Source organism: Phyllostomus discolor, chromosome 1, assembly GCF_004126475.2.
Source record: "Phyllostomus discolor isolate MPI-MPIP mPhyDis1 chromosome 1, mPhyDis1.pri.v3, whole genome shotgun sequence".
NCBI classification, from domain to species: Eukaryota; Metazoa; Chordata; class Mammalia; order Chiroptera; family Phyllostomidae; genus Phyllostomus; species Phyllostomus discolor.
In genome coordinates this window covers 115,172,201-115,195,686 of record NC_040903.2, presented here as the reverse complement: position 1 = coordinate 115,195,686, position 23,486 = coordinate 115,172,201, and the positions used below count along the sequence as shown (strand labels likewise).

General features: G+C 45.4%; 1 pseudogene; it reads left to right on the top strand.

The window, feature by feature from the left end:
- Positions 1 to 17,280: 17,280 nt before the first annotated feature.
- LOC114492029 lies at positions 17,281 to 17,975 on the top strand (annotated as a pseudogene).
- The last annotated feature ends 5,511 nt before the right edge of the window (positions 17,976 to 23,486 follow it).

Below are 23,486 nucleotides of genomic sequence, written 5' to 3'. Positions count from 1 at the left end.
AAGGAATTCTTACCTTTTGGGAGAGCATGGTTGGAAATGGAGATTATTATGCTAAGTGAAATAAACCAGTCAGCGAAGGACAAATACCATATGATCTCACTTAGATGAGAAATCTAATGAATAAAATAAACTAATGAGCAAAATAGAACCAGAGACATGGAAACATGTGACAGAGTGACATGTTTCACTCTGGAGTCCTGGGAGGAAAATCAAAGCTGAAGTCATCCGTGGCTATCCGTGGAATCTGTGAAGTCATCCTGGGCTCATTTCCTGTTTGGCACAGAGAGCAGGGGGGCATATTCAAACTTCAAGTTTCCTTTCAGAACTCCTTCTGAAAGAAGGGAAGAGCTCAAAGAACATGCATGAATGACCCACGGACATGGATAATACTGTAGGGACTGACCATGGGAGTAGGGGTTGAGCTGCATGGTGGGGGACAAAGAGGGGGAAATTGGGACAACTGTAATAGAATAATAACTTTTTCAAGTTTATATAACAAATAGGAAAAAAGGCAAGAGAAAGGCCTGGGTGCTTCTGTGAGTCACCTCCTAATCTGGAGATGGACAAACCCTGAGTGGGAACTGACTCCCCCTTTCTCCCAAGGTCACAGGAGTGGGAAGTGAGAGGACATTTCAGGAGTGCAGATCCTGCATGCCTGACTCATCTCCAGTACCTGAGGCTCATCCTAAGTCTCTTTGATTCTAAGGATCTCTCCTTGACTTTCTCACCTTACTGGATCTCTTCTCTGAATTAATTTACCCCAGGAGCTGGCAGAACCACCCAAGACAGCCTGGGAGCACACCGAGTGCTGCTGTTTGCCTGCTCCCACATATGAAGCTGCAGCCCAGCCAGAATGTGAGTTCCTTGAGACAAGACCAACTTGTCCTTTACTTGCCTCTTCCATTGTCTCCGTCTTTTGCTCCCACCCAGTGTAGCTCCACACAGGGCTGGGACTTCAAGATTTTCTGGAGGGCATGTTAGCCACGGATGACTTCAGCTTTGATTTTCCTCCCAGGACTCCATCCTGGGCTCATTTCCTGTTTGGCACAGAGAGCAGGGGGGCATATTCAAACTTCAAGTTTCCTTTCAGAACTCGTTGACCCAGCTTCCTTCCCTTTGTCCCATAATCTGTAAGGCCATTGCCCCTGGGAAATCTCATCCATGGTCGTATTATACCTGGACATCTACCCTGGAGGTGGCCTTCCCCAGCAACCTCCCCCACTGGTATCACTAAGAAACCTTGTCATGGGTGCTGTGTGCCCAAATGACCCCCCACAAGACTTATTCTCCCAGCTTCTGGGAATCAATTGTCTGACAATCCTCATCCATCCTCTCTCTCTGGGAATTGCCTCAGCTGAGGAAAGCATCCTTATCCAAGGACACATCCTCTTCCATGAGCAGTCAACACTCAGTGGCAGGTCACTGACAGGGTACAAAGGCCCAGCTCCCTCACCCCAACTCAAGACAACACTGAAAGGTCACCCTGGCTCCAGAGCTCCTGCGAAATCAGTTGAAGCTTCATTGAGACTGTATCACATTCCAATTCCTCCCTCTGCCCAATCCTGCTCCCTTCCCTCCCCTACAATCCTTGTTCTGAAGACCACTCCCCAAGAAGTTTTCTGCATACCAATTACATCTCACAGTCTACTTCCAGGTGAACCTGACCTGTGATAGCTCTAAAGTCTTGGCCCAATTGTATTACACTTCCTGCTGACTCCCCTGCCCACCATCTGACTACGTGAGCCCAGGCCCAACAAGGCAGAGTGGCACTGTCCCGCATATTGCTTTCCTCCAAACCTCCTAAAAGACTGTTTACTTTCTGTGGTAGTCGTCAGCCTAGCTTCTACAGAAGCAGGCCTTCCCTGCCATTCCTTGAGTGTGCTAGCATAGTAAGACGGGTTTTGAAGGCAAGCAGATGAGGGTTTGGGCCCCAGCTCCTTCACTAACCAGCTCTGTGACCTTGGGCAAGTTACCTAATCCCTTTACCCATTGTTACCATATTTAGAAGCAAAAATTATAATAAAAACACCACAGGACTGTTGTAGGAGTAAATGACATCACATAATGAAAAATATTTAGCACAATGCCTAGCATGTAAATATGTGCTCAACAAATATTAATTCCCTTCCCTTCTTCTTTTGCGCCTAGGGGCACTTTCCAACTAGTCACCTATTACTACTTTTAAGTTGACCCAGTATTGAGCACTATAGGCACAGATGTGGTATAAATCTATAAAACAGCTTCATGTGATGGAGCAGAAAGGTGAGGTGGTGGTCATTCTGATGGAGGGCTCAAACGTTGGAAAAATTTTAGTTTCAGGTAATAGCTAATAAGCTTAGTAATCAACGTATGTGAAAAGCTATTGTTCCAGGAACCGAAGATATGACCCGCCTTGACTCCAGGAGACCATAAGCAGTTCCACCTTTGTGCCTCAGCAGGTCTCAAGCAACCAAGGAGTATCTGAGCCATTGTACTCCAGGCTGAGATGCCCACTCCCCAGGGCACAGATGAAAGAATGCTGCAGCTTTTTATATGATTAACTTTTTTCCTGAATTTCAATCTTCTTACCTACACTTTCTTCTCCTTATAAAAAGGGTCGGTTGAAAATGAAATTTAAGACGATCCACTAGGGTACACACCTGCCGTCTTCTCAGACTGCCAGCCATCTGAATAAAACCCCCATAAAGACTCAATCCCTGTCTCTGCTTATTGGATCTGGGAGGTGACAGGCAGCACAAACACCGGCTTTTCCCATTTCATATTCTGCTGACTCCACACCAAAACAGACTTTGGGACTCTCCAGTAAATCTGTGTATTTGACCAGGAGCCCCATTGGCTGCCTGGACTGGTGGACCCTGGAGTGTGGATTCGGAGACCCTCTAGCAGCTGCCAAGTGATTTCACTTGGGGACTCTTCTCCTTCAGTTCTTAGCACCTCCCATCCTCTTCACACTTGACTGAATCACTGTGCTTTCTGGTTGAGGTTACAATCCTGGGTCACAACTTAGTTCATCAGGAATGAAGGTGCCTTCTGGTTTACAGAGCTCTGTCTGGTAAAACAGTATTTTTTGGTTTGGGAAACAGCTCTTTAGGGTAAGTTTTGGCTGACTGCTTGACCTATGCTGATAAACTTATAACTAGAAAGAAAGTGTTTTTTTATTGTAATACTGTTTGGCTTATGTATTGTATAATCCAGATGCAGGAGGGTGCTGGCCACTGAATGGGTCTTTAAATTACTATATTATATTTTAACTAGAGTTGCTTTGTCAAAGATCAGGGAAGTGGGACAAAATGCCTTAATTAGAAACTTTCATAAGTTTACATAATCAGGATGCAGGGTTAAAAGGAAATAGATTAATGGTCCAGAGAAAAAGGGAATTTGCCTGTGAAAGATAGCAGAAGCTCAGAAGAGAGGGACCAGGAAGATCTGAATATCACGGCTACTGTGAGCGTGGTCAGGGTCCCCACGGCCCCTCCAGCCCCGGGGGATCTTCCTCCTTCCTTGGCTGAGGGAACTGGGGAAAGTGAGCCTGAACTGGTCTCACCATCTGGAGCCTGTCACGGAACCAAACTCGGTGGAGGAAAAACCCTTACAAGGGCAGGGCAAAAACGTCCAGGGGGAGTAGGGCCAGAGGGCCAGCCCACTGGATATTACTGGGAATATACTCCATTTTCTACATCAAATCTGTTAAACTGGAAAAACTGAAAGAATCAGAATATTTCCCTTTAGAATGGACGAAGAGGTGCACCAGGCCCTTGAGTCCCTGAAGCTGCACCTGGCTTCTGCACCAGCCCGGGGGCTTCCAAACCTACAGAAGGCCTCTCAGTTGTACGTTCATGAAAGGCAGGGCCTTACTCCAGGTGTCCTCACCCAAATGCTAAGTGATATTCTGCAACCCACTGCATACTTGTTTGAGAAACTAGATCACACTGTCCAGTGGTGGCCAGGCTGCTTGAGAGCTGAGACAGCCACCTGTGAGCTCTTACAGGAAGCTGAAAATTTTCCCTGGGACAGCCTATCACCATTTATGCACCCCAGCAAGTGTTGAGCCTGCTGGAGCAAAAGGGAAATTGTGGCTCACTGCTGGAAGAAGGGGCAGGTACCAAACCATTCTTCTCAACAATCCCAATGTCTCCCCTCAAAACTGTAAGTTAAATCCTGCATCTCTTCTCCCAGAGTCTGACTCGGCTGTGCTAATACATGATTTGCTGAGATAACTGATGAAGTATATTCTAGCAGAATTGATTTACAGGGCTATGCTCCTGAAGAGGCAGACTGGACTGTCAACGCAGATGGAAGCAGTTTTATGGACAAAGGAAACAGAAAGGCTGGGTATGCAGTTGTGAGTCTTGAAGGAGTAGGGGAGGTCAAGGCCTTGCCACCAGGAACCTCTGCTCAGAAAGCCACACTGATTGCATTGACGAGGGTGCTGGAATTGTGGCAGGAAAAGAGAGTGAATGTGTATACTGACTCAAGGTAAGCTTTCCTAATTTTTCAGCCACATGGTTCCATCTGGAGGGGAAAAAAGAACTGTTCACCTCCAATAAAAAGGGAGAATAAGCATGCAGCAGAAAATTTTTCATTGTTAGAGGCTGTTCAAGTACCTTTAGAGGTGGTAGTTATGCACTGCCTGGGACATCGGAAAGGGGACACTGCAGTGGCTAGAGGAAACAGTCTGGCTGATCGAGCAGTGAGACAGGAGCTGCTAAAGGAACGTTTATAATGCCTTTAGTACATGTTCTAGACTTGTCACAGTTTGACCCTGAATATTTGACTGCAGACTTAGAGAAAGCTGAGAGTTAGTGTTTTGATGAAAAAAGACCTGATAGTGGATGGAGAAAGAATAAGAAAGGAGTTACATTGCTTCCTGAACATTTAGTAGAGTCAGTCATGAAGCATTTGCATGAGGCCACTCACTATGTAAGGGACTCATTAACGACATATATTAAACTGTAGCTCCCAAGTCCTGAAATTGCTAAAGCCACATGAAAAATAATTGCTAGATGTGTTGTGTGCCAGAACAACCTCAAGACAGATCCCCATCCAAAGAAAGAAGGGAAGCAATACCAAGGACAGAGCCCACTTGAGGACTGGCAAACAGACTTTACCCAGATGTCAATGGTCTGAGGGTGGACAAATTTGCTGTCTTCATTGACACCTTTGCAGGATGGGTAGGAGCCTATCCTACTAGAATGGAGAAATCCTCTAGGTAGTGAAAAGCTTACTGAAGGAAGTAATTGCTCACTTTGGCCTACCCAGCAGCATCCAGAGCGCTAATGGACCTGCTTTTGTTTCAGAAATTACACAGGTTAGTAAATTTTTAGGAATCAAGTGGAGACTCCACACGGCATGGAGACCTCAGGCCTCTAAGAAGGGAGAGAAGATGAATTACACCTTGAAGAAAAATATAGCCAAGCTGTGTCAGGAAACCACCTCCATTGGGATCAAGCTTTGCCTATTGCCCTGCCCAGGATAAGGGTGGCTCCTCGAAGTGGGATTCAGTTGAGTCCTTATAAAACTGTGTATGAGTGACTATTTCAGACTATGATGGTGGGGGCAGGGAGATATTTGTATCTAGATCAAGAAGTGAACGTAAAGAAAATTACAACATTTAAGTCAGACCTTGGTTGTAATTCATGGCCTTGCCTGTATCAGAGACCTCTCCTACAGGTTTACTACATCCCTTTGAGCCTGCAGATAAGGTGCTCCTCAAGACTTGGACAACAGCATCTCCAGAAAGCCAACTAGAAGAAAAGTGGACTGGACCTTGGGACCTACACCTCACCACTCCCACTGCGGCGAAGCTGGCAGAAATAAAACCTTGGATTCATAACACTAAAGAAATCACTATACCCTGGCTTCTGTAGCTCAGTGGATTGAATGCAGGCTGCGAACTAAAGAGTCACTAGTTTGATTACCAGTCAGGGCACATGCCTGGGTTGCAGGCCAGGTCCCCAGCGGGGGGCATGTGAGAAGCAACCACACATTGATGTTTCTTTCCCTCCCTTCCCCTTTCTCTAAAAATAAACAAATAAAATCTGTTTTAAAAAATCACCAGAAGAACAATGGACCACTGAACCTCAAGAGGACCTGAAAGTCATCTTTTGAAAACAATGACATATTCTTTTCATTATTTTTTGTTTAAACTGATGTTATGGAGAACTTGTTCCTTTCAAATGAAATGAAAATATTTGGGCATATTTAGCAAAAATGTTCTAAACATCTTTGAATTTTGTCTTGCAGGAGGAACTTATGTTGAACAAACTTTCACTATAGTCTTATAGGTGTTTGTACTCCCCTAGAAAGCCTTTGAAATTACACTTTGTTTCAGCATATTGATAAGAAAATAACCTACTTTGATAAATATAATTGGGAACCTGTGGTAATTCTAAAAAACAGGGAAATGTTTTTCTTAAAAGTCACTAATGTAGCCCCAGCTGGAGAGCATGAAACTTCTGTGAATTGTGCTAAATTTGTGCTTTATCATAGCTTGTTGTTGCATACACTATGCCCCATTATGTGGATCTGCAATTAAATGTTTTCCTGAGCCCCTACCAGATGGCCTAATGCTGAGATACGTACTCAACTTCCACATGAAACTGATCTCATAGAAATAAGATAGTTTAAATTAACAGTGGGGGAATAAAGGGAGGCTGAAATGTTGGAAAAATTTTAGTTTCAGGTAATAGCTAATAAGCTTAGTAATCAATGTATATAAAAAGCTATTGGGCCAGGAACTGAAAGATGACCCATCCTGATTCCAGGAGACCATAAGCAGTTCCACCTTTGTGCCCCAGCAGGACACAAGCAATCAAGGTGGTATCTGAGCCATTGTGCCCCAGGGTGAGATGCCCACCCCCCAGCACAGAGATGTAAGAAAGCTGCAGCTTTTTATATGATTAACTTTTTTCCTGAATTCTAATCCCTTTACTTACACTTCTCTTCTCCTTATAAAAAGGGTTGGTTGAACATGGAATTTAAGGCAGTTTGTTAAGGTACAAACCCACTGTCTTCTCAGATCATGGACAGGATGAATAAAGCACCCACAAAGACTCAATCCCTGTCTCTGCTTTTATTGGGTCTGGGAGGTGACAGGCAGCACGAACACCGGCTTTTCTGGCTTCAATTCAACTCAGTTCTTCTTGTATGCTAGTCTTGATTTTCACGCCGTTGAAACATTATTGACATCTAACAAAAATTTGTCCTATGAGGACAAATTCCTATGAGGAATAGCAGGTGTTTTTTCATTTTATGGGGAGATGGGGACCCAGCAAGACATCCCCTTACACACAGCTGGCCCAGAGGCTCTGTCCCCTTAAGACACAGGACCAGCCCTTCTTCCTAAGCAACTGAGGACTGGATGGAAGAGGTGATACCTTAAATTATGGCTGTTTGGGACACACAACTGGAAGAGAGGACATGAACAGACAAGTTAGCCTGCACCAGCACTGTCTCTTCTCCAAATGCAATGATCATCCCCTCCACCATTTTCCTGCCCCTTCAGCCCAATCCCCCAGGAGCAGGAGAGGCCCTGAGCTCTCCAGGGTGGACACTGCTTCCTCAGAGCAGCAGCGCTGGGCTGGGCTGGGCATGCAGGGCTGGAGCTGGAAAGAGTGTGGGAGCCTGGGGCAGGAAGCCACATACCCAATACACATTCCAGATCCAGCTGGGCCTCTTCTGACAACCTTTGCCCAGCACATGCCGTCCTCAGTGATACGTGCACTGGGCTTGGAGAATGCTGAATTCAGCCCCAATTAAGGGGCCATCTCAGGGCAGCCTGCCAGCACCAGCAGCAACTTCTATTTTGGGCCTTGATGAAGACACTGTCTTCTCTCTCTCTCCCTCCATTTCTGTTGTTTTATTTTCTCTTCTCTTGCTTCTCCATTTCCATTATCTCTAGGTTTTTCTGAGTATGCACGTCTTTTCATCTCTCAGTTTCTCCATCTCCCTGTCACCCTATATCTTACTCTAGATCTCTCTTTTCAAACCAATTGGACAAACCTCTCTCACCACACCTGGAGCAGGCCCTGGCTGTGCTCTGAGAAGTCAATACAGGCCCCCATCTTCAGGAACTCTGGGTGCGCCTGCCTTCCTCCCCAACCCTCTCCTCTTGACCATCCCAGCTCCTCCTGCCCAGGAACTCCAGGGCTTGCTTCTGCAGGTCAGGGAGAGAGTCACTTTCCAGACACCCCCTGGTGAACACGCAGTTTCTATGTCCCCAGGCTCCCAGTCCTGCCATTAGAGGTTGAGGACTTTAACTCTCTTCCCTTAAGTTTCCATTTCCAACTGGGGGCTGGGGGGAACAACCCACACACCCACCCACCCTGCCACAAACACATAAAACCAACAGGCATTTTCCAAAAGGACCTGTGGCAGCAAAGACTTCAGGCTGCCCAAGAGGCTCAAGACCATGTGCCTCACCATCCTGAGTCCAGGAGACCTGGCCTGAGGCCTGCAGTGTAGCCTGGTTTGGTCTCCCTGGGTCAGACCAGTAGGACATGCCCCTTGTCAATCAAGTGATGCAGGATTCACGGGCAAAAGTCCCTTCTCCTTCTGGAGGAGCTGGCCTCTTGAAGGACCCATGGCCAACACCACACTGGAGTTATGAAGGTTCTTATGCTCATCCTCTTAGTCTTCCAAATATTCACATCCCGCTCAGCCCAACTCACTTCCCTCTCTCCTGATCACCCACCTCCTGCCCCAGTTCCCACAGCCCTGGCAGACTATCTGGGCTCTCAGCACTGATCTCTCCCACCCCGGAACTTGCTGACTTTACACCTGACCTGTGTTCTTTGGCACAGAGTGGAACAGGGTGTTTAATGGAAACTGCCTGTGAACTCTCCAAGGTCCTTCCCGTCTTAGGGCTTCCCCTCCAGGATCTTCCCTTCTGGGGCTTCCCTATATATGAGGATTAGGGGCTACATGGTAGCCCCTACCTAATTAGCCCCTAATGTACGTAGGTTTACATACATTATTGAATTAATAATTTTTAAAAAATAATACTTTCTATGTTTCAGGCAGTATTAGACATTTTTCAGATGTATTACCTTATTGGATTTATAGATCAGTCTTTGAGGCATATTGGCCCCATTTTAGAGTTGAAGGACCTGAAGCCCAAATGGTTTCACAAAGTCAAATGATTGGAACACATGTCTCCTGATTGTGCAGCCAGACTGGTACTGAACCCCAGCTTCTGCCTGTAAATAAAAGAAGGAAAAGCTTATACAGAGGACTACTCTTCCCCAGGGAATTCTGAGTTTGAGATCAGGGGGCCTCACTGCCCTTAGCAGCTGCTCAAGAGCTAGGTCTAGCTCTTCAGGAGAGACAGGCCACATTGCCAGCATGGTGAACCAGACTTAGGGCCGGCAAGGACCTGCACCCTTGGCAGAAGAGCCTTTGCTCTGGGCCACAGTAGACACAGCTTGTGACAATTCTCAAAGGGGACCCAGGGGCAAGAGGACACCTTGGGAGGAGAAGGGCATGCTTCATGAGCCAATGCCAGCCAGAAGCTCAGAGGTGAAGACACCAAAGACATCCAGGTGGCAGGTGGAACTAAGACTTCCACTCTAGTGAGAAACAGGAGGTCAGTGGCAAGGCCGTCTTTGAGGCTCCTCAGGGCAGGGACATGAGGCTCAGAGCCTCCCTGGTGATCAGTCAGGCCCTTTGAGCCTGAGACATGAGTGGGTTTTCTGAAGCAAACTTTGGAACTATGGGGGGGGGGAGGGGAGTGCGGGTCTAGGAAGGCGCTTTGATGCTTCCTTTCTTCTGTGGCTTTCTCAAGATTCCTCAGCTCTTTATCAAGTAGCGCTGTTGTGTGAAGATGTGCCAGATGAAGAAGCAGCAGGTAGTAGGAGGGCCTGCTCCAGGCTGCTCGAGAAGGAAAAAAGCCCTGCCCTGGTGCTGGGACCTTGGGGGTGTGGAGTCAGGGCCCTGAAGCCTATCTGCAGCCCAGACCCAGTCCAGGAGTCCACAGCCTCTGCCTCCAGGAGACCCTGGCCCATGTCTCACTGGCTTCTAATCAGCAGTCTCCCAGCACCAGCCCAGTTTACCCCTAAGACCACAAAGAACCACACACCCCCATCTCTAGCCCCTGAACCCTGGGTCCGAGATGTCTCTGCCTCAGAGGCCATGTCTTACAGGTCACCCAGTCCTGCAGATTTTAAATGCCTTTTTCTAATCTACTCTGTCTTCTTTGGTTCTGTTACCTGTGCTTTGTTCAGACCTTCCCCATCTCTCCTTGGATTGCTGTCACACATGTCTGGTCTGCCCACACCATGGCAGAGCCCAGTTTCTAACTCAGTGTCAATGCCTCTCTCATCCTTCACTCAAGACCCAAGGTACAGTGATATGGCCCCCTTGACCTCTCCAGGTTCATCCTCACTCTCCCCTGTGTATGGCCCTGGCCTCAGCTACACACAGCCATGACATGAAACACACCCTTACCCTTCCCACTGGCCCTAAGGCCTCTACCTGCCTGAACACAACGGTTCTCTCCTCTCCTTTCACTCATTTTCTAAACTCCATTCAAGCTTCATCTTCTTTGGAAAGGCTTTCCTGGTTGCTGGGCCAGGCCAGTGCTCTTTCTGTGCCTTATGTTCTTTGTGTTTTGGTCCTTGCCACACTGGCTGTCACTGCCGGTGGGACTGTCTCCTGGAGGATAGGAACGTGTCTGACTGACCTCTGAGCTCCACAGCCCAGTACATGGGGATGATGAGGAACCAGGCAGCCCTTCACCATTTCCCACCATCTGGCTGAGGTGACAACAGAGCACATCTACACAGAACAGTTATGCTCATGCACACACACACAGCCCCGTCTATATCCACGTGTACACTGACATACTCTCATATGATACACCATTCACATATACTTCTCATGCACACTCACAAAATTACAAACATACAGAACCATCTGAGCCTTCACAGGATCAAGCAGTTGCACTGAGTTGAGGGCTAGGTCAATAAGGCAGGTGCCCTGAGAAGGCAGGACTGGAGCTAGATCTTGGCAGCTGGCTCTGTGCCTATCGATGGGTGTGGGTGTGGGCCCTTGTGCCAAGGCCGGGTGGAAAATGACTGTGGCGGATCACTTTCACAACCCCAACACTTCACCCTCCCTGGGCCCACGCTGTTTATGTATAACTTTGTACTTCTTTCCCCAACCTGTCTTGCCCATTGACTCCTGGCCAGGTATGTGACTTGCGTTGGCCAATGGATGCCAGCAGACAAGACAGGCATTGAGCAGAGGCTTGCAATGAGCTTTTACTTTGGAGCCTGCTCCTTGTGCTCTGTCACCACCATGAGAACACACCTGAGCTAGCCCGCTGGAGGATGAGAGATCTGTGGAGCAGAGCCAAGCTGTCCTAGCCTCCAACCAAGGACAGCCTAGGTCAGCCAATAGCCAGCCCACCTCCAGAGACATGAGCCCAGCTGAGACTTAAAGAGCCACCAGTGGAGCCCAACCTACATTTCTGACCCACAGAACAGTAAGTTTAATGCTAATTATTTCAAGCCACTAAATTTGGGGGAGTTTGTTGCACAGCATTACTGTGATGATACAGTGACTAAGGCCAAGGAGAGCAGCCCGTGGAGAAGCAGACTTACCCACATGGTGCACATAATAAGCTAAGCAAATAGGCAGTCTGAACAGAGTCTACCTTTGCATCAAGCACTGCTCACTGCTACTCCATTCCAGCCACTTTGGGTTTTTTGAGGCCTCATACATGTCCTGGATCTTTGCACAACCTGTTCTCTCCTCTGGAATGCCTGCCCATCTTTCCCTCTGTGAATCCTGTTCACATGTCAAGATTAGGTCATAGATCATAGCCTAGAAACCTTTGTGGACACACAGCCTCACAGCCACTATAAACCTTTTGGGAAGGAGGTAAGGTAAAGGAAGGAAGTAAAATCCACCCCCCTGTCCCTCCTGTGTACCCCGCTGTGGTGGTCCTATAGTTATCTCTTTCAAAGTTATCAGTCTATGGAGCTGTAGAATCCCCTGTGCAGTAAGTAGGTCCTATCTGGCCACAGAGGGAGTAGGTCTCATGTAACCCTAGATCCTGCAGAGCCTTAGCACAGGGCCATACCCAGAAGCATCTGGGCAGTGGGCAATGAGTAGAGATTAATACACTTTCCAGCTATTGATTTTGAAATAAGGAGACATCATACACTATATTAAAAAATCGAAAGACCTATATTCAGTCCTTACCTTGCTCTGTAATACTTGACACAGTCCTGTCCCTCCCTCTGTCTCAGTTTCCCCCTATATATAATTAGGGTTTGACCCCTCTCCCCACTGCCTGCCAATGCTGAGCATCTGTGAAGTTTGTCCATGTGTCCTGTCTCTGGCTACCAGCCCTGGCCTGTTCCTCCCACCACTCTTCCTTGGCTCTGACTGTATCAGAGCTTCCCGCCTGCTCTCAAACCAACCAAGCTTTCAGAGAGTGGTGGCTGCTGAGTTGGTCTGGCTTCTGACTGCCAGCGTCCTCCTCTTCCTAAAGTTGCCCCTGGGATTACTGAGGCCCTGGTGGTGTGAGTCACCTCTCCTGGAAGCTCCACCGGGCAAGGCTGGGCCCCTGCCTGTTTGACTGGAAAGTCCTAGCCCGTCTTCAGGAAATTCACACACACATGTGCATACACATGCACACATATATATGCACATGTGTACACACAGCTTCTCTCCTAGCAGCTTCTGCTGGACCACTAGGAAGGAATGCTGACTGGCTGGATTTCCATTGCCAGAGTCAGGTGAGAAGAAGAAACAGAAGGAAAATGGGCCAGCACAAAATTACACAGAGAGCGAAAGACCTGTCTACTTCAGCTTTTCAAAAACAAGGATGAGAGCTTTCAGAAGGCAGAGACCAGGCCGGTGCACCTAGAAGAGTGCAGGAAGGGAGGCAGGGGCCCCTGAGCTAGATTCAGCCTCTAGCCAGTGTTGCTCTTGCTCCAACCTCACCTCTGTGCTGTTTTTGAGCTGGGGAAGCTCCAGGGACGCTCAGATCATATGTGCCCTCAGAGTTTCAGGAAAGAACACGGGACAGGAGTTCATGGGATGTTTGTTGCTATGGCTGGGATGGCAGGATGGAGGAAGGCCAGGCCTGTACTCATATCCACCCTGCTACCCAAGGCCTCCACATACTGTCCATCCCAGGCCACGAGCGGCTGACCTAATGCAGAGTCTTCAGCTTTGCTTCTATGCTCTGCCTCTTTCTTGGCTGCCTCAGTCTCCAGAGAAGGCTTGCAGAAAGCATGGAAAAGCTGTGGGTAGGTGCTCCCTGGCTGTTCTGTTCCCATCCCACCATCTACCTTCCTTCTGTGAAAGTCAGAGACAGAGACCAAGAGGCTGGAAGTCAGAACTTGAGGTTCTACTCAGGCATTTGCCCTTGGAAAATCCAACTCTTCTTTTGGACATCTGAACATCTGGTTATCTCTTCTGCAGGCAAGATGTAATTAAGCTCATTCTGTCGAATGGTCTCAGGGATGGGGAAGACATTCTGAACCTAAGAGGCCTTCTATACACAGATGTTTTCATTTATTGAGCCCACAGAGTGGTCTCCAATGTGCCTTGGGCCTCATCGTGGGGGTCCCATGTCCCTCCTTTGCAGACTTTTTGCAGCCTAGGCTTTGAGGACCATGACCTGGACATGACTCTCCTCCTCAACCCCATACCCAACTTCGTGCTCCCCCAACTGGCCAGCAGTCAGATAAGGCTGTTAGCTAGGCAGAGAGGGAAGGATTCTGAGCCTTCCCTTCAGAAGCTTCTCACTTGGGGTGTTGACAAGGTGAACAATAAGAGATCAGAGTAGGGCAGAGTGTGAGCTTAGAATCTCCAGGAAGGAGGAGGGTGGTATGGGGCCTGAAGGAGTCCAGAGGGCTTCCTGGAGGAGGAAGAGGCATAAGCTGATCTTAAAGGATGAAGTTGCAGCTGCAGTGAGCATGGGCATGGCTGATTGAGGTTACACAGCCTGGAAGTAGAACAACCAAACTCCAGGGGAGGTGCTTGTGTCCATCCAGGTCCAAGGAACAGACACCCACCCATGTGTGGGCCATGTTCAGCAGCAGGGCCTATGGTGGCTGGAGGGAAGCTCGAGCAGAGGAGGGATGGCACTGGTGCCCCAGAGGTTCCCTTCTGCTCCTGCCACAGCAGCTTTTACTCCAAAGGAATGGATAACCCAGAACACACTCCTGTGAGTGGCTGTCTGGTTTGCCCATGAGGTTGGCCAGAATCATCAGCCCTCAGAATCTCAAGGTGTCCAACTTTCTGTCAGGGTGAGAAGAGGCCAGAGAATTCTCCAAGATTCACAGACCTTCCAGGGCTGCCAGGGTACCACCCCTCATACACACACTCAAGCCACCTGAGCCATGGGGCTCCCCTGGAGGCAGAGTAGAGATTGTCACACCCCATCTAGAGATGAGAAAACGCAGTGGGAGGGAGGAGAAGTGCTTTGACCAGAACTGGATCCTGAGCCTCCTGCTCCTCAGTTAAGTCAGCGTAGAAAAGCCAACCAGATAACCTGGGCCAGTGCAGACAACCAGATTACCTGGGGCAAAAGAACGCATTTTGAAATACAACTGGCCCTGTGGAGATGCACGATGACTACAGTGTGTGAGTATAAGGCTGCCATGCTAGGTGCTCTGCCGGACACTTCATGGGGCCTCGCGTAGGACTCGAGTCCATCATGTGAGTGAATTATCCTCAGCCCCATGCCACAGGTGGGTAAAGGAGAGTCCAAATCACTATGGAGGAAGGGCAGAGCCGGGGCTTGAAAACAAGTTTCTCTGAAGCCTAAGCTCTGTATCTTTCCAGCATCACCTGGACACACCAGATACCTGTGTGCACTGTCAGGAAGGGTTGGGCTGAGCAGAGAGTGACCTGCCGGCAGCACCAGAGTGAGGTCCCCTGACTGCCCCACTCCAGTTTGGCTTTCTCATTGCTTCTCCCTGTGCCAGGGCTGGGACCTTGCGAAACTGGTTCAGAGCATAAGAGAACCAGCAACAGCAATAATCTCTACTGTAACTGCTGTCTGCTTCCACTCATCTGCAATAGCTCTCTGCACTGAGCACTCCTCGTTACACACACACACCCTCTTATTCATCTTCAGAACAAAGCTTTCATTCCCATTTTGTAGATAAGGAAACTGATTCTCAGAGAAGTAAAGTAACTGGCCACTTTGTTTCCAAAACCTGTAGAGTCTACACTGCCTACAGGTGTCAGGTGGAAAGGAAGACATCTCTCCAACCTGACGTGTCTGTGTCCCCAAGAAGTGAGCCCCCCATCAGAGAAGCTTTTGTACTGTGTGCTGGGGCAAGGTTGGGCACATAAAAATACTACTTATATAGTTATATATTTTTAATTAATATTCAATTTATTAGGGACACATTTAAAAACATAGCTTTTCCTAAGGATTAAGTTCCACTTACCAATCTTATTGTTCAATTTATAAGAATAATAAAAACATGACCTTCACTTTTCCTTCAATTAAAATTTGATTAACTCAGGTTGAAAAAACTAAACTCCCTTAACCAGTCAGCGGCACTCACAACTTAATTAAATTTGCTTAAACAATTTCAACTACATTTGAACATTTAATATGTTTGATTTTCCTAAGTAACTTAAATGTCTTCCTGAACAAGCAAAAACTTTCTATTGTGTACCTGAAAAACTGTTGTAAATTGAATAAATTAAATGTATAAATATAGCAACTTTCATGTTCTCTTAAATGTTGCAATACTTTTGCAAAATTAGTCCAATTCTTCCATATCTTTCAACGTCAGATATGGAATTCACTCTCCCTCTCCCACTGATTGCAAGTAAAAAGGCTGGAACAGACACAGACAGCACTAAGGACTCTTTAAGAAAACATAAATGCAGGTGGATTAAGGAGGGAAATAAACACTTAAAGAATGACCAACATGGCAGTGAATTTCCTGGGGATTTTCTTCCCATATCTTTCAGCTGGTACTGTACAGGCCCTGAATCCTAGAACTGTGCAATGGGCACATATTGAAAAGGTTCCAAGAGAAACCTCTCTTTCTGGCCTGAGGACTGGGCACAGGGACTGGGACTGTGTGGGGTGGGGGTGGGGGAATCGCATTTTTTTTTCTGTTACTCCCCATGGTTGCTGCACGTACAGCCCCAACCATGAAGCTGTGCTCCCACAGTGCTGGTGGCACAGGACCTCAGAGCCTGAGAGAAAACCCTCTCTGGACACAGAAACTAAGAAAAGTGGGCCCTTATGGGAATGTGGGGGAAATTCTGTTAATTCTCTCTCTCTTTATATCACTGCTTTATCCAGAAAGTGGGGGCAGGTGGGCACGGGGAACTGAAAAAGACCTTCCCAGAGTCTACACTGAAGTCCTGGACTCGCCCGTCAGCTGTGAATGGATAGGACTGACCCAAAGCACAGGGCAAACCAGGACTTGTGGTCTGAAACAAGTCAGACTGATTACATAATATTCAAAATGCCCCAGATTACTCCACATACAAAGGGCCAGGGAAATCTCAACTGCTCACAAAGGAAAATATAATTAGCAGATGCTGGCCTCAAGATGACCCAGACAATGGAGTGATCACACACAGACATTAAAGCAGCTGTTATAACCACAGTCCATAAAGTAAGACTGATCTAATATAAACAGAAGGATAGACGCTCTTGGGAAAGAAAGAAAACTGTTTAAAAAATTAAAGGGAAATTTATAACTAAAAATTCAATAATCAAAATTTTGAAATTCACTTTATAGGCTCAATAGCAAAATGGAAATGACAGAGGAAAGTGAGTGAACTTGAAAATAAATCAATAGAAATTATCTAATCTTAACAGCAGAACAATTATTTTTAAAAATAGAGTTTCAAGGAATTAAATGGCAATATTGAAAGATCTAATATTCATGTCAGATAGAGAAGAGAAAAAGTTTGGTGTAGAAAACATATTTGAAAAAATCATGGCTGAAAACCTACCAAATTCAGTGAAAAACCACAACTTTATAGATTCAAGAAGCTCGGTTACCCACCTCCCCAAAGAATGAACTCATAGAGAATCTGACCAAAATATATCCTAATCAAAACCTCCCTAAAAACCAAGGATAAAGAAAAAACTTTTCAAAAACAATCAGAGGAAAATACAACAGTACCTGTACATTAAAACATAATAATACATCACAGACTCACCGCTTTCGTCCCCCCCCCCCCCCCCCCCCCCCCCCCCCCCCGGGGCAGTGGCTGGGCGCCCTTTCCGCCTCCGCCTCCGAGGTCCGCCTCCGAGGTGCTTGCTGTCAGTGCAGCCAGGGCGTGTGTGCGGCAATAAGGTGTCTGCCCGGTTTCCCGCCATCAGGCCAACCCCCCGAAGGCCACTGCTGCGGTGACTTTCCTTCATAGATTGGGAGACTCGGGGCATGGATGGGTACCTGCCTTTGCAGGTATCAGAAGTTCACATATCAAATATATCTGCCTGGCTGCACCACTTATGCCTGTAACATAAAATATGAACATGGCTATGCCTTCTTGGCTTGATATTATTGTACTTTCACCTGATTCATGGGAGGATGAACCTGGAACTAAACAGGCAGCAGAAAATGTAAAAGCTTTGATAGAGCAAGAGATGAAGAATGGCATTCCTTCAAACAGAATTATTTTGAGAGGATTTTCTCAGTGGGGAGCTTTATCTTTATACTCCAGAAACTGGCAGGTGTCACGGCGCTCTGTTGCTGGCTTCCACTGCGGGCTGCATTTCCACAGGGTCCTATCAGTGGTGTCAATAGAGATTTCTATTCTTCAGTGCCAGGGAGATTAGGACCCTTTAGTTACCCTAATGCTTGGTTCTTTTACTGTGAAAAAGCTAAAAACATGGGTAAATCCAGCCAATGTAACATTCAAAACCCATGAAGGCATGATGCATAATTCATGTCAACAGGAAATGATGGATATCAAGCAATTCATCCATAAACTCCTACCTCCAGTTGACTGATGCCACTAAAGGGCCTTGTGTAGAAGTACACACCAATGACACAGACTAAATAATTTTCCTTATGGGAAACTTACAATCTTTTAAGTTTCAATACATGTGTTTGTACAATATGATCCAGAATGTAGCTAGCATTAAAATAGGTGAAGCGTCTAGCTTCTTTTTCCCAAATGTATTCAGCAAAATAATAAAATACTGCAACCAGATTTTCTATTACAGCATTTGAAAATTATTAGTATGTTAATGAAAACTTGTTCAGGTGTAAATGAGCAGTTAAGATATAAAGTACTTATGAATGCTGTATCTGTATTTTTTATATATGTACTTAGGTACACTCAATGATTATAATACATAAAAAGCAGGAGGTGTTATTGCTACCAAACCCAACCAGTAGTGGGGGATCTTACTGCTCACTGCCTACCAGGCAAATATTCAGTTCAGTGGAAAAGAATCTTTTATTTAACCATCATTTAATTGGAGATAATGGCAAGTTTCTGTCTAAAATATCTGGGTAACAAAAGGGTAAAGAAAAAGTCACAGTATGACATCAAAAATAGCTATTTAAATATCTGTCATTACAACTACTATATAGGTTCAATACCTGAAAGTAACAGAACAGAAATCTGTTCACAGTACTGACTATCATCACCAAGGTCTTTGGAAATAATGGCAAGTTTCTGCCTGAAAGCCCGTTCCCTCTAGGACGCTCAAAGAAAACTCACCCTGTCACCCTCTGCCAGCTCAGTTCAAGGTTGCACCAGGAACCTCTTCTCCCGCCCAAAGCGTCATCATAATCGTAGGTGGCTTAGGGGGTCTCCAGCTGCCAGTGTCCTTCGGGGTCTGCCCCCAGGCCTGGGCTCACAGGCCCGTACTGGCCGCCGTGGCCACACCCTCTGCTGGGGAGGGGGAAAGAACCCACCAGCTCTTTGCTTTCTGGCGCCCTCCATTTAAAGTCCTCTCCCAGAATCCCAGGCGTGCTGAGCACCAGAGGGAGTGTCCAGCTGTGCAACCCACCACGGCCAGTGCCGCCGTGTGTAACACTCCCGCACAGGCCACAGCCGCATGTGCTCTGTGCCTGCGCCCTTCCTCCGGCCCCTCCCTCCGCCGGGAGCGCAGGCTGCACCTGACCTTCGCTTGCACCTTGGGGTTTTCCCTCTGCCCCTGCCTTCTCTGGGTAGTTTGGCCTGACCCCTCGGCTACATTATTACATTACTCCTGATAATAGGAGTAATAACAGGAGTACTGCTTCTAAGTGTCAATAAAGAATAATATTACTCTCTTCAATTAATGACCTTTTTATCTTGGGACCCGGCTTTTCTTTCCCTGTTACAATTTCTTAATGTTCTATTTTCCTCTCTAGAACAGAAATGTATTCTTTCTTTTATCCCTCAAAATAAAATATTGCCTCCTTGCTGTGGACATGTGGTGTAATTCGACATGCTGACTCACACGCGTGATGGAATTTAAAATGTATTTATACTTATGTAAAGAAACCAAACATCACTTCAAATTTCCTACATTACGTATTTTTAAAACTGTGCCTTAGTCCAAAGTTAGACCTATATAGTTACTAGAATCTTCAGTCCAGTGATTCAAAGAATTATTAGGTCATATTCTTGTATGTTCTGGAATATTTAAGACTGATCTTAAAAACTGTAATTTCTTTTGTTTTAAATATATTTTATTGATTACGCTATTACAGTTGTCCCACTTTTCCCCTTTATTCCCTTCTGAGATGCACAACCCCTCCCACTCAAATACCTCCCCCTCTTTAGTTCATGTCCATGGGTTGTACATATAAGTTCTTTGTCTTCTACATTTACTCTACTATTTTTAACCTCCCCCTATTTTCTACCTACCATCTAAGCTACTTATTCTCTGTACCTTTTCCCCCCTCTCTCCTCCTCCCACTCCCCTGTTGATAACCCTCCATATGATCTCCATTTCTGTGGTTCTGTTCCTGCTCTAGTTGTTTGCTTAGTTTGCTTTTGTTTTTGTTTTAGGTGTGGTTGTTAATGATTGTGAGTTTGCTGTCATTTTACTGTTTGTATTTTTTATCTTCTTTTTCTTAGATAAACCCCTTTAACATTTCATATAATAAGGGCTTGGTGACGATGAACTCCTTTAATTTGACCTTATCTGAGAAGCACTTTATCTGCCCTTCCATTCTAATGAAAGCTTTGCTGGATAGAGCAGTCTTGGAGGTAGGTCCTTGCCTTTCACGACTTGGAATACTTCTTTCCAGCTCCTTCTTGCCTGTAAGGTCTCTTTTGAGAAATCAGCTGACAGTTTGATGGGAACTCCTTTGTAGGTAATTGTCTCCTTTTCTCTTGCCGCTTTGAAGATTCTCTCCTTATCTTTAATCTTGGGTAATGTAATTATGATGTGCCTTGGTGTATGCTTCCTTGGGTCCAACTTCTTTGGGACTCTCTGAGCTTCCTGGACTTCCTGGAAGTCTATTTCCTTTGCCAGATTGGAGAATTTCTCCTTCACTATTTTTTCAAATAAGTTTTCATTTTCTTGCTATTCCTCTTCTCCTTCCAGCACTCCTATGATTCAGATGTTGGAATGTTTAAACTTGTCCCAGAGGTTCCTAAGCCTCTCCTCATTTTTTTTTTTAATTCTTGTTTCTTCATTCTTTTCTGTTTGGTTTTTTCTTTCTTCCTTCTGCTCTAAATTATTGATTTGAGTCTATTTCCTTCCTTCACTGTTGGTTCCCTGTATACTTTTCTTTACCTCACTTACATAGCCTTCACTTTTTTTCTTCTATTTTGTGACCATTCTCAACCATTTCTGTAAGCATCCTGATTACCAGTGTTTTAAACTCTGCATCTGATAAGTTGGCTATCTTCTTGTCACTTAGTTATTTTTCTGGAGTTGGATCTGTTCTTTCATTTGAGCCATATTCCTTTGTATTGGTGCACCTGTTACATTGTAAAGAGTAGTCACCAGGGCGGGGTAACCCATGTTGCTGCTTTGTGACGCTTATATGGGGTGGGGGTCCAAGAGGGAACAATGGCACTTGCTCTGCTCTCTGACAGTTTTCAGTCACTTCCCCCACTTCCCACAAGCAAATTGGGCCCTTGTGGTGCTGATTCCTGAGTCGGTGCATTTGTGTACGTTCTAGGACCCTGTGGGTCTCTTCAATGAACTCTCCTGTGAGGCTGAGAGTTTCTCCCGCTGCTGCCTCAACACCCCCCTGCCCCTGGTGCTTTCAATCAGAGGTTTGAGGTTTTATTTCCCTGTGCTGGAGCCCTGGGTTGTGCAGTCCGTTTTGCTCCCCAGTTGTTCCTTCAGTTTATCCACACACGTGTGGGACTGCCATATGCTGCCTTGCCACACATCCTCTCTACCCCAGCTGCCCATCTCCACCCCTCCTACCAGTCTGAATTAATGTTTCTTTAACTCCTTGATTGTCGGACTTCCATATAATTCTATTTTCTGGCAATTCTGGTGGGTTGGTTTTTTTTTTTTCTCATTTGTTGTTGTCCTTCTTTTGGTTGTGCGAGGAGGCAACATATGTCTACCTACGCCTCCATCTTGGCCAGAAGTCAGATTATTTCTGGGTGCTGTACTTTATCAAGTGCTTTTTCAGCCATATCATGTGATTTTAGTCTTTCCTTTTGTTTATGTGGTGTATTATGTTTATTGATTTGTGAATATTGTACCATCCTTGTATCCCTTGGGTGAATCCCACTTGATCATGGTGTATGATCTTTTTAATGTTTTACTGGGTCTGATTGGCCAATATTTGGTTGAGGATTTTAGCATGTATGTTCATCAGCAATATTAGCTAGTCTGTGTTTTTCTTTGTTGTGCCTTTGCCTGGTTTTGGAATTAGGACAATACTGGCCTCATAAAAAAAGTTTGGGAGCTTTCCCTCTTCTTGAATTTTTTGGAATAGTTTGAGAAAGATAGGATTCAGCTCTTCCTTAAACATTTGGTAAAATTCATCTGTGAAGCCATCCAGTCCAGGGCTTTTGTGTGCCAGGAGTTGTTTGATTACTGCTTCAATTTCACTAGCTGTTATCGGTCTCTTTAGGTTTTCTGTTTCTTCTTTCTTCAGTTTTGGAAGACGATGTTCCTAGAAACTTGTCCATTTCACCCAAGTTGTCAAATTTCTTGGCGCATAGTTTTTCATAGTAATTTCTTACAATCCTTTGTATTTCTGTGGTATCGGTTGTAATTTCTCCTTTTTTGTTTTTGATTTTATTTATTTGGGTCCTCTCTCTCTCTCTCTTTTTCCTGATGAGTCTAGTTAAAAGCTTGTCAATTTTATTTACTTTTTCAAAGAACCAGCTCCTGGATTCTTTGAATTGTCCTTTAAGTCCCCATGTCATTTAAATCTGCTCTGATCTTGATTACTTCCTTCCTTCTACTCTCTCTGGGCATTGTTATTGTTGTTCCAGTAGTTCTTGTAGATGTAGGATTAGGCTGTTTATTTGCAATGTTTCTCTCTTTTTTAGGTAGGCCTGTATTGCTATGAACTTCCCTCTCAGGACTGCCTTCGCTGTGTCCCATTGGTTTGGGGTTGTTGTGTGTTTATTTTCATCTGTTTCCAGAAACTTTTTGGTTTCTTCCTTGATCTCATTGCTAACCCATTCATTATTTAATAACATGTTATTCAGTCTCCATGAAATTGAATGTTTTTGAGACTTTTCCTTGAGGTTGGTTTCTAGTTTCAAGCCATTGTGATCTGTGAAGATACTTGATATGATTTCAATTTTCTTGAGTTTGTTGCAGCTTGTTTTGTGACCTACCATGTGGCCTATCTTTGAAAATGTTCCATGTGCATTTGAAAAGAATATATATTTTGCTTCTTTGGGGTGAAATGTTCTATAAATATCAATTAAGTCCATTTGATCTAGAGTGTTGTTCAGTGCCACAATATCTTTGTTGATTCTTTGCTTGGAAGATCTATCCATTGTTGAAAATGGGGTGTTAAAATCCCTGCTATGTGTGTTGCTATTGATATCTTTCTTGAAGTCTTCCAATATTTTGGAAGATATTGCCTGTATTTCCCAATAAGTCTTCCTTATATATTTGGGTGCTCCTATGTTGAGTGCATATATGTTTACAAAGGTTTTATCTTCTCAATGGATTATTCTCTTAAGTATTATACAGTATCTTTGTCTCTTTTTATGGCCTTTGTTTTGAAATCTATTTTGTCTGTTATAAATATTGCTACCATGGCTTTTTTTCATGTCCATTTATTTGGAATATTTTCCCCTCTTCAGTTTCAGTCTGTGTAAGTCTTTTGTTCTGAGGTGGGTCTCTTTTAGACAGCATATATGCAAGTCATATTTTCTTATCCATTCAGCTACCCTATGTCTTTTGATTAGAGCAGTTAATCCATTTACATTTAAGGTTATTATTGGTAGGCACTTATTCATTGTCATTTTACCCCCTTTGTGTCTGTGTTCCTCTCTCTCTCATTCTTTTTCTTCATCTTCTTAAAGATGAAGAGTCCCTTTAGCATATCTTGCAGTCCTGGTTTGGTAGAGGTGTATTCTTTTAGCCTTCTTTTGTC